Genomic DNA, 12,025 nt, shown 5'->3' on the forward strand with positions numbered 1-12,025 from the left:
AAAAAAACAAAAACAAAACCAAAAACGGAGGGGACGCCACCCCATAGTAAGTGATGTCAACCTACCCAGAGGCCTCTTTGCTAGAATCCATCTTGGCTAAGAGATGCATGCTCACACGTGGGAGGACCCTCAGATATACCAAATACGGACTCAGAACCAGGCAAAGCAAGATGATTCGCCAAAGGAAACCCAGAAGAAATGTCTCATAAAAGTGATTCAAACTACCACGAGGGCGAAACTCTCTGTCTGAGGCCACCCGTGTGTCTATCCACACGTACTCTTTTTCCTCCTAATAAACACTTTACTTGTTTCACTGATTTCTGTCTCTATGTGGAAATTCATTTCTACACAGCTGAAGGGCCAGGGCCTTACCACTGGTCACTGTCCCTGGTGGTCTAGTGGCTAGGATTCAGTGCTCTCACTGCCACAGGCTAACTTCAATCTCTGCCAGGAACCGAAATCCTGCTTCAAGCTGCTGCAGGCTGAGGCCACCCGAGATCAAAAGTAGCAAATGAGGTCATCTACTGATATACAGCTATTTCTATCTAGAAATATTTTAATTAACTTCATTTATCAGATCTTATTACAAAATAGTAAATATAAGTCATTTTACAGATGGGATATAATCTTTACTCTTTGTCTAATATTCATAAAACTACAAATCAAAAAGCATACACCTGGAGTCGAGCCAAGTGGAGACCAGATTTTGAAACAAAAATCTAGTTTACAGAAAGAAATGACTCCAAACCCCTAAATATCATAAGACATTGTTCTGCTCTTGAGCACAAACACCAAATGATGCCAAGATCCAAGGCCTTCAGACTTGCAGGAAAATACAGTACATTCCCCCTAACGTTAGCAGCTATTGAAAATCATCATCTTTCACATTCAACTGTTAACCAGGTTTTGTGCAGTTCATTTAAAAGCTTCCTTGGAGAAGCACTTAGGCTGCATGACAAGATATCTCAGAACAGTGTGTGTGTGTGTGTGTGTGTGTGTGTGTGTGTGTGTGTGTGTGTAAATTCCTTACTGAAATTTGACCCGGAGTTCCTGAAGCCAATAAAGCTCACTTGACTTTTTAAAAATTTGAACTTCACCTTCAAGCTTTCCACTCTCAAATAAAAGCATCAGAGAAAACATTCAGCAACACCACTGTAACAAACGAAGGTGAAAGGTGTCTATGGTGGAGAAAAGGGAGCATGAGACGCTCCAAGAGTGCGCCAAAGACACATTCAGGAAGCAGACAACTAGAAAACACGCACAACTGCTAACCAGACCTGACCAGGGTAGTATTTCTGCTCACAACAGACTGTTAAGCATAAACTGCCAAGCAACACACGGTTTATGAAATCAAGAAGGTGCACAGGCTTTGGCACGGGTTGTTAGTTTTCCTAAACTTCATATTTCTATTGTGCAAGTTTAAGACACTTAATAGGTATATTTGTTTTGGAATGAATAAATGAACAAAATGATATGTTTGTGTGTGTGTACATGTGTGTGTGTGTGTGTGTGGTGTGTGTGCATGCTCCCGTGCTTGCTGAGTGTCAGACGGAATGCCAATACCCAACAGGGAGAGGGACTGCCTGACAGTCTCAGAGAACAGACCATAGACATGCACTCAGGGTTGGGCTCCTTCCAAGCAACCTGGCCAATTTCCCAGTACAGATGGTGGCCAGTCTCCTGAGAGAGATATCTAATGCTTTTGGACAAACCTCAGTCTTTCTTAAACCTCCTGAGCCCCATATTTTCATAGACTGAATTAGCAAAAAGAATTTCCTGTACCGTAAAAGGACTGTTAGACTAATAAAATGGTATTGCATGACCTATACACAGATCCTAGATAGTGTAGTCTGGTAATTAACAGCCTGCACTTGAGAATTCAAAATACTTACATGACAATAACTGCTCCACCACATACCAAATGCATGATTTTGGGAAAAGAAGTTAAACTTTTGGAGATGGATTTCCCTCTGCCATAATAACAACCTATCTCAAAGTTTATTGGGGAACTAAATGAAATAAAGAATATAAAGGTCAGCACATTGTCTGGTACATAGCAAATGCTCAATAAATATTAGCTGCTCAGAATGGGTATTTTAAAAAGGGAGAAAATTTTGTCAGTGTGTTTGTGAATATGTTTGCTTGTGTATGCAAAGACTACCTCTGAAAGGATAATGTCAGTTGCCCTCAATGAAGAGAACCTGGTAGCTGGGAAAGGGGTGCTAGTAAGACTTTTTTCATTGTATAGCCTTTTGTGTCTCCTGAAATTTTAACCACTTGAAATTATCACCTTTTAAAAAATCATAAAATTTAAATGTAGCAAATAGGAGCTTCTATTAATTTTACTCACTTCTAAGCATAGCACATATGATGCATTTCTGTATACTGTGTCCCACATTAAATTAAGAAGTAATCCAAATACAAAGCTGGAAGAGGACACATATTTCCCTCTTTATATCTACCCTAATACATTTCCCAAAATTGTTTGTTCCTCTTGCTCTCTGCTTAGTCATTGATTAAATACATAGGTAGTCCTGGCTTCACCTTGTTTCAAATGTATGAATTTCAGTTAATAGAGTTTAAATAAAAACAGTCCCTCAACAAAATGGTTCAAATTTTAGTTACCGTGGTACATTTACTGTGAATAAATTGCATGAAGGACAGACTTGCTGATAGCTCTTTAGTCTACAGATCACTGTATAAATAGCAGCTGCACATCATGATCAGTTACCAATCATGTCAACTCTTTTAAAGCCTGTTGGTGATTGGTCATTGTGCATCTGTCATTCACTTTACCTTCAGATAGTAAAGCACATAGTTGTGTTGTCTCCTTGTCTCTCAGTGACAAACCCAGTAACATTTTATAACATTGAATAATCTGAAGAGAGAATTGGTCAAAATATGAAAGTGCAAGAAAGAAGTGGAAAGCAATACTACTAGAAGTGAAATTGGATATTATTAGAACTCATTGCCCTAAATGAGCAGTTACAACGAAAAAGATTAAGATATCCCAGAGAAGTGACACCCGCAAAAAGTTTCTCATTTAAAGAACTCTTGGAGATATCTCACAACATTCAAAGTGCAAAAGATAGAATTTTGGAAATGAATCCAAATTTTTAAAGGAGTATGACAATTCACTAAGACATGAAAAAAAGATTCTTGTCCCATATTCCCATATGCTGTTACATTATAAGAAGAAAAAGGCAAACACTGATCAAACTACAGTTGACACTTTTTTCAAAGAAATAAAACACTTTAATTCCCAACGTTTCTAATGTTTTAAATTTCAGAGTATTAAATAAATATTGGTTTTACCATTTTTTTTTCATTTCCCTTTACATTTATAACCAACAGTAAGGGAGTAGTTAATGTTTTGCCAAAAAAATGTTTAAAGGTCATATAACAAGTATTTAACTTGGCATGACTGGCCCTGTATAGTCTGCCTTTATAACTTCATGTCCCACGTCTTTGCTGTCTATACCCTAGCTGTACTGGCATTATTTTAGTCTCTATATTCACCATGCACACTCCTGCCACAGAATCTTGCCATGTTGCTCCATTTGCTTCCTTCCCTTTTTCATCTACTTACCTCCTACTTAATCTCCAATTCTGCAACTGTCACTTATGCAAGGAAGAGATCTGTTTGCCCCTCCAGAACCGCATTCTGCTCTTCTTCACCTTTCTCCACTCTAACCTGCAAGGACATAACAATGGGCTCACCTTCCCTGTGGTCCCATCAAGTTATTTGTTCTCCCAGCTCCCTCTTTTCAATGTCACTGCAGGTTTGCAACATTCCTCCTGTGAGAAAGGTGGCTCCCTCTACTTAGCCATCTGTCTCCAGGCTCTAATAAGCCCCTCTAACTCTTGCTGTATTAGGCCTAGGGTGGAAATGTCCAACCCTTGCCCTACCCCCCAACCACTTCTTTATACATAGATGCTTTATTATACTCTCTTCAAATTATCTTATTTGTGCCCTGTGTTTCCTGTCAGGATCCTAACTATGATCTTGTTCCTGCTTTGTTCTCCAACATGGTCTCTTAAGACTTAGACCCTCATCCCAATCCATACAGTTTACAGTCTCAACTGCAATATACTGGACTACTTACAGCTCCCTGATGGTGTCCTTTTTACCCTTAGATCTTCTTCCTTATTATTCACCTGCCCCAGTATCCACCCACAATTCAGAAGTATTCTCTTCCTGAAAGCTTTGACATCCTCAGCCTGCAACCTTCTGGTTTGGGTAGTCATTTGAGCTCCCATACACTCTGTCTATACCATAGCCTTATCACTCTGTGATTGATTATTCGTTTGCCTTTCCTACAAGGCTCTGAATCACTAAGTCTGTAGTTTCTAGTCCCCCAGGGCCTAATAAACTGCCTGGTATATGATAGCTATTCAATAAATGAAAACTACAAAGCTGTATATAAAGTCGAGCTAAAGTAGTTCAGAGCCTTACTATGATACATTAAGGAACAGTAAATTATCAACATGTTTACCTCTTTTCCCAAGACAATTTTTTTTCTCCAAATATAACATCTTTGTAAGAATAGTTACCATAGCCAAAATACTGTAATAAGTATACATCATGATGTAATTTCCTTCATCAGACATTTATTCCTTCTGAAAATAAAATCTTTAAGCTTACTTCTCAATCCTTCTTCACTGAGCATTTTATCCCTTCAGTCTTGTCAAAGAAAATACGGTACATTGAAAAGCAAAAATAGCCCCAAAAATTGGGTCAAGAAAGGTTTTGGAAGGTTTTTCTAGGTAAAACATTATGAATTTTTCATAGCATTGCTACTCCCACACCACTTGCAGTATTGATGCACATTTACCATTTGTTTCCATGCTTTTATTAAAACTATTTTTCTCTTCTCTTGTACGGCTACCTCTTCCTCTCTCCTTCCCCATTCAACCACATTATTCTTCACCCTATCCTTTAGAGAATGCTATGGTGTGCCAACTAAACTTCCTTACCCCTTTCAGGACTAGAGCGGTTATTCCTTCAATTGCTGGGAATGTTGACAGTGGATGCTCACAGCTGAATCCTCCTTTCTAAGGAGTACCTTCAGCTGAGCAGAGCTGTAGCTCTATCACACCTCCTTCCGGGGGGCAGTCCACATCCAATGACTAGTCAGTGTGGAGGGTTAGGAGGAGGAAGGCAAATAGAGAATGTAGAGCAAAATGACTCCTTTGTTCCAGTTATGAATGACTATGCAGGAACATCCCAGCTCCAGAGGTCTTCAGGGGATCAGCTGAGCTGCTGCTGTGATTGTATCACAGCCCAGTCCCTCCCTCAGCTTAATCTACTTTCCTTCATTTCCCTCAGTGGTTGACCCTGAGAGCACTCCATAAACTTCCTGCATGCCAATCACTATCTGAGTCTGCTTTCTGGGGAAACTATGAGAGCCCTCAAGAAGGAGCTCATGTAAATAAGCTAATATGTATTCTTCCGTGCTTCCTTCCATGAATATTTAATCATATACAAACATATATGGGCATATAAATGTACGTATGTATAATAAGTATATGATTTTTGTTTTTTTTTAAAAATGAGATCTCATTATAAATTCAATTTACCATTCAACAATACCTATATAATTTCCTCTAGGCAATTTGTATAGCTCCATAGCTTTAGTTCATTCTTTTAGCAGCTAAATGATTTTCCATGGTATAGATATATAATATATTCAATTATTCATCTTTTGATGGGCACTCACCTTCTTACAGTATTATTTTACTTTGGCTTCCATGAACAATGCTGGAATAAATATTATTGTACATATACCCTAATAGACTGGTACCTCTATTTCTGTAGGATAGATTTCTAATGGTGGCACAAAGTTCAGGAGTATGTATATACTTTTTTCAAAGATATATTGCCAGATTTATTTTCAAAACTCTACAAAATTCACATTAATGCAGATGATAACTTTTGAACTGATTATATATATCTCATTTTGATATACTTCTTTCTTGCCCTCTAACAAAGCCAAGTTATTTTGTGTGAACTTCCTTTTTCAGGGTGAAGATACAGAAAGGTCCCCAAAACACACTTTGACAACTTTTTAACAACTAACAGAACACTGAAAATGTCTTTTTATATTTTTCATTTTTATTGGAGTATAGTTGATTTACAATGTTGTGTTAGTTTCTGCCGTACAGCAAAGTGAATCAGTTATACATATACATATATCCACTCTTTTTTAGATTCTTTTCCCATATGAAAATATCTTTTTAAAAGCAAAAGTACTGCTTTCAATTTAGGGCAAGTCTAGCTTTCTTTTAAGTTAGTGTTAAAACAAAGTTAGAGGGACTTCCCTGGTGACGCAATAGTTAAAAATCCGTCTGCCAGTGCAGGGGACGCGAGTTCGATCCCTGGTCCGGGAAGATCCCACATGCCGTGGAGCAACTAAGCCCACAACTACTGAGCCTGCACTCTAGAGCCTGCGAGGCACAACTACTGAAGCCCGCGTGCCTAGAACCTGCGCTCCACAACAAGAGAAGCCACCGCAAAGAGACGCCCGCACGTTGCAACCAAGGGTAGCCCCCTGCTTGCTGCAACTAGAGAAAGTCCACGTGCAGCAATGAAGACCCAATGCAGCCAAAAATAAATAAATAACGAAGTTATAGGCTATCATTCTGTTTAATTTTATCTGAGACAATTTCTTTTTTTTTTAATTCAAACGCTCTTAAAAGCAGTAGAGTGTATTCAACCTCTTTTCCCCCAAGAACTGGTATTAGAAAGTGTCTATATGTGTTCAAAAGTGAGTGATAACCTGTACAAATTATTAGAATCAGGGATTTCTCAGGATCCTGGAAATAAATATTGGTTTTTAAAAGCAGAAAACAACATACAACTTACCATATTCAAATTTTAAATGCATTTAAGTGCAAGATTAACTAAATGTGACCATCCATGATTTCAAAAGCAAACCATTATGGAAATTTTAAAAAACATGATAAAAATATTAAGTTCTTAAGTGTATTTCTCATGACAAAATAAAATGTACATTACCAAACCTCAACTATTGTGCCATTTGAAAATTTGTCAAGATTTGCAAGGAAAACAGTTTTCCTCTTTGTTTTAGCTAAATTAGAAGTTAATGAACTGAATATTCCAGTGTAGCATTAATGTAAATAAAAACAAATCTATGACAAGAGTTAATCAAATTGAGTTGAACAATACATTTTCCCAAGTACACTTTGCACAAAACCACAGGCTGAGGAGTAATTATTTTTATGCATGGGCACTTGGCACTTTCAACTTGAAAAACATTTTTGTCAAGTAAAGTCAATACTATTTGTAAGCTCAACCTACTGGTTGCTAATGTTAGGACACCACCTTGTGGATAAGGCATCTAATTTGGAGACCTGTCTATGTGAAATCACTTACAAAGCAAAAGGTAAAAAGTGTTCTAAGTATCATAGAAACTAATCCATAGTTTCACCTTTATTTTATTAGCATGTCTACATAAGGTAAAGGTTAAGAAAAGAATACTGAATAATTTTTATCAAAAGAGCTTTTTTCCCACTGTGCATCAGCTGCAAACTAAATGTTATATTTCAGAATAGCTATCTGTTAGAAATGCATTTTAATGAAAAACTTTTCCAGATAATTAATGAAATCCATATTAGTGAAGGTAACTTTTTATTTAATACTATAATTTAGTGCCAAACACTTTTTTTAAGTTATAGATTAATTGCCCTGGCTTTCATATGGTCAATATCGATAAGGATGTATGAGCTATATGAGAATCTCAAATATCAAATTGGTTTTTCTCTTTAAAATGTATTAATATTTCCATTAGTCTCTCTAAAATTAAAAAGTCTTTAATACTTACAGGAATACTGATACATTAGGGCTTTATAAAAGAGAAATAAATTAGCAGAGCACAGTACAGTGTCTGGAGGGTTGGGCACTACCTCTGGAACTAATCAGCCACCCACCTTGGACAAATCAATTCACTTATTATGTCTTAGTTATCACAGCTGTCAAAAGGAATAATGGCAGCTTAACCAAACAATATTTGCAAAGATATAAAACAGTATGTATCAGATTTCTGAGTCTACCATAATATAGGAAATGAAAAGAGAAATGGATCTGATTTTATTCCTGGTTCCAGTTCCTGAACTCTGAAACAGCTGGTTTCTTCGGCACTTTTTAAAATTTTGCTGATCATCCCTATATGCTCCCAACACATTTTCTTTTTTTCTTTTCATAAGGTTTTTTGAGTGGCGTCTATTACTTTCAATAAACCATCTTGGCCAAAACACAAGCCATGTGACTTAGGGAAAGGAATTACACCCATTTAATGGAGAAGGGATTAAAACTTAAAAATTCAGGTCTGGGTTTGAAATCTGACTTCTTCACTTACCAGATGGGTAAGTTATTGAGCTTTCTCTCCCTTGGTTTTCTAATTTTCCTGAAAGGGCTCTGAAGAGTGCTACTTTAAAGTGTGTAACACATTTATCACAGTGATTGCAGTGTGTCAAGTAGGATATGGCAAAAAATAATAGTTTCTTATAATTATTATAAATGGATATTATTTAATTTGACCTCCTTCCCAACTTGAAAATAAACCAGAGCATGAAATATCCATCATTCACAATATTTGTAGAAGAAATAATGCTGTTCTTCACTAATGCCCACAAAATATCCAGTCAGAAGAAGACTTAAATGGTACTTTGATGGAGTCTGAATTGATTTTCTCTAAAGGGCTGAAGCTTTAAAATAATTTGTAATTTCCCTACTGCACCACAGTACACAGAAAACAGTACATTCAACTCTTGGAAAGATTTGAATCTCCACAGACCATTAGTCTATAATGAAAATAATTTATGACAATCTTTGACTTACAAAGGTGACTTACCTTCCCTGTAATGGATTTGAAACTGCTTCAGTTTATATGGGGTCAAGGTTCAGCAAACTGCTGACTGTTCAAATAGCTTAGTCACAGAAGTGATCAGATATCTTGGTGAAGGAAACAGAGCAATATAAAGATAACTCTTAGTCTCTCTCTTACTATACAATCCTTTAAAAAGCAAAAAAGCCAATTGGTTATTTTGGAAATTTGATAATGCACTGTTTGCAGCCACATATGTGACTATAGATTTATTGAACTAAAAATGCAGTTAACGAAAACAAAAGCATTTCATAAATGGACAAAAAGAAGTCTCAGGAAATAAGTCAACATGCCCATCACCTTTTTTTTCTTTTCTAAATCAATTTCTGAACTCCCTTTAAGGGTCAGCTCAATTCTCAACATTTCCCTTAATTCTTCCTTATCCATCATAGTTAGTAATGACTGTACTAAGCCATCTTATACTAGATTTGATTCCTCATTTATAAGTTGGGGCCAAATCAAGACACTCCAAGCAAACTAAAAACCTAGGATTCCATCAAATCCATAGTCCTTAAATATAAATTTAGCATTTACCTTGGAGGGGGAAAACCTGATTTTTTCATGTTCATAGAAGTATAAACATATTTTTTCATATTCAGGCTGAAGGATTTGCTACATGCATAATATTTGAACTCATTTGGATTATATTTCATTTCATATTTTTCTCAGTCACAGCTGGATCACATTATTCACACTCAAAAATACTGAAGGTAATATACAGGAATATAGTTCCAAATTCTTTTCCAAAATAGGTGTGTTTGAAAAATCAATGAGAAATTCTGTTATGTCCCCACCCCTACCCTTTGAAAATCATTATCCTAGCATGTTAGCACAATGTTGAGTTATAACAGATATTTAATATAGATTTGAGGATTTCATAAGGACTTCCCGTGAACCTACTGCTTTCATGACAATTTTAGATTTCCTTCTTCCTGTGTTAACATATCTCTATACTATGCCTCATAGCAAAAGAATCATGTTTTTCAGTAAGTCATATTTTAAGGTAATTCCTAATATACATCTTTCAATAATTTCAAATATTAGCATTTTTGCTGCTTGGTTAAACTACTTTTTAATTATGCTTTTATATACTCACACTATGCACTTAACAACTTTTTAATTGAAATCAATAGTGCATTCTATTATGAGCTGATTCACTGGCAGCAAAGATTTGAAAGAAACATTTTGCATATTACATTCTTGCTTGCAACTGAATCCAGATTGATCCAGTGCATTTATAGTAAGAATTCTTCACTGAAAGCAATGGAGCTGAGCCCAGATTAAGAATGCTCCATTGCTTTCTAAGAAGTACAGTCATAAAACATATTATATTTAATATCAGGATCGTCTTTCACCTTCTGCCTCCTTACAACATCTACACTGTCTTTAACCCAAGACAATATAATATCTATTCTCATTTTCATGAAATATTTCTGAAATGTGTTACACAGAAAGCTAAGTTCTAGTCAAGAGTACCAGATGATGGGAATGTAAATTGATACAGCCACTATGGAGAACAGTTTGGAGGTTCCTTAAAAAGCTAAAAATAGAACTACCTTATGACCCAGCAATCCCACTACTGGGCATATACCCTGAGAAAACCATAATTCAAAAAGAGTCATGTACCACAATGTTCATTGCAGCACTATTTACAATAGCCAGGACATGGAAGCAACAAAATTGTCCATCGACGGAGGGATAAAGAAGATGTAGCACATATATATTCAATGGAATATTACTCAGCCATAAAAAGAAATGAAATTGAATTATTTGTAGTGAGGTGGATGGATGGACATATAGTCTATCATATAGATTGAAGTAAGTCAGAAAGAGAAAAACAAGTACCATATGCTAACACATATATATGGAATCTAAAAAAAAAAAAAATGGTTCTGATGAACATAGGGGCAGGACAGGAATAAAGACACAGACATAGCGAATGGACTTGAGGACACGGTGATGGGGAAGGGTAAGCTGGGATGAAGTGAGAGAGTAACATTGACATATATACACTACCAAATGTAAAATAGATAGCTAGTGGGAAGCAGCCGCATAGCACAGGGAGATCAGCTCAGTGCTTTGTGACCACCTAGAGGGGTGGGATAGGGAGGGTGGGAGGGAGGGAGATGCAAGAGGGAGGAGATATGGGGATATATGTATATGTATAGCTGATTCACTTTGTTATAAAGCAGAAACTAACACACCATTGTAAAGCAATTATACTCCAATAAAGATGTTAAAATAAATAAATGAATAAATGGGATTAAAAAAAGACTACCAGATGATTATTGCTATCAATAGTTGTTACAATAAAAGAAATAAATTAAAAATGTCTCTTGTTGCTGTTTATTTTTTAATTGAGGTTCTTATAATCTGACAATTCTGCCATTTCTCATGTACACCACAATCCAACAGCTGAGATAATATTACAAGACTATTGTTAGAGAAAAAAAGCAAGCCTAAGTTGCTTTTTCTCCAGTCCTGGTTACGGGTTATGCTGAGTTGTTCACCCACCTGATACTCCTTCTCCTGGTGCCAAGATACACACATTGACACATAGAAAGTGGTTGAGGGGCAATATGTAATTGGTGAGTAATCAAAGGAGAAAGAAGTTCTCTGCAAAAGTACTTGGTTTACAAAATGTTAATCATTTTGACCTACCTAGCATCACATTTGAACTAAATTAGGAGGCAAAGTTGTCTATAATTCATTAAATCAAGCACTCTTTTATGTGTAGGAAGATGCTCATCAGTACAGGGGAAGATAAAAGCCCAGCAACCTCCATACTGTTCCTTAAAAAACTACAAATAGAACTACCATCTGACCCAGCAATCCCACTACTGGGCATATACCCTGAGAAAACCATAATTCAAAAAGAGTCATGTTCCAAAATGTTCATTACAGCTCTATTTACAATAGCCCAGAGATGGAAACAACCTAAGTGTCCATCATCGGATGAATGGATAAAGAAGATGTGGCACATATATACAATGTAATGTTACTCAGCCATAAAAAGAAATGAAATTGAGCTATTTGTAATAAGGTGGATGGACCTAGAGTCTGTCATACAGAGTGAAGTAAGTCAGAAAGAGAAAGACAAATACCGTATGCTAACACAT

Source organism: Grampus griseus (assembly GCF_964374135.1).
Source record: "Grampus griseus genome assembly, chromosome: 3".
Classification (NCBI taxonomy): Eukaryota; Metazoa; Chordata; class Mammalia; order Artiodactyla; family Delphinidae; genus Grampus; species Grampus griseus.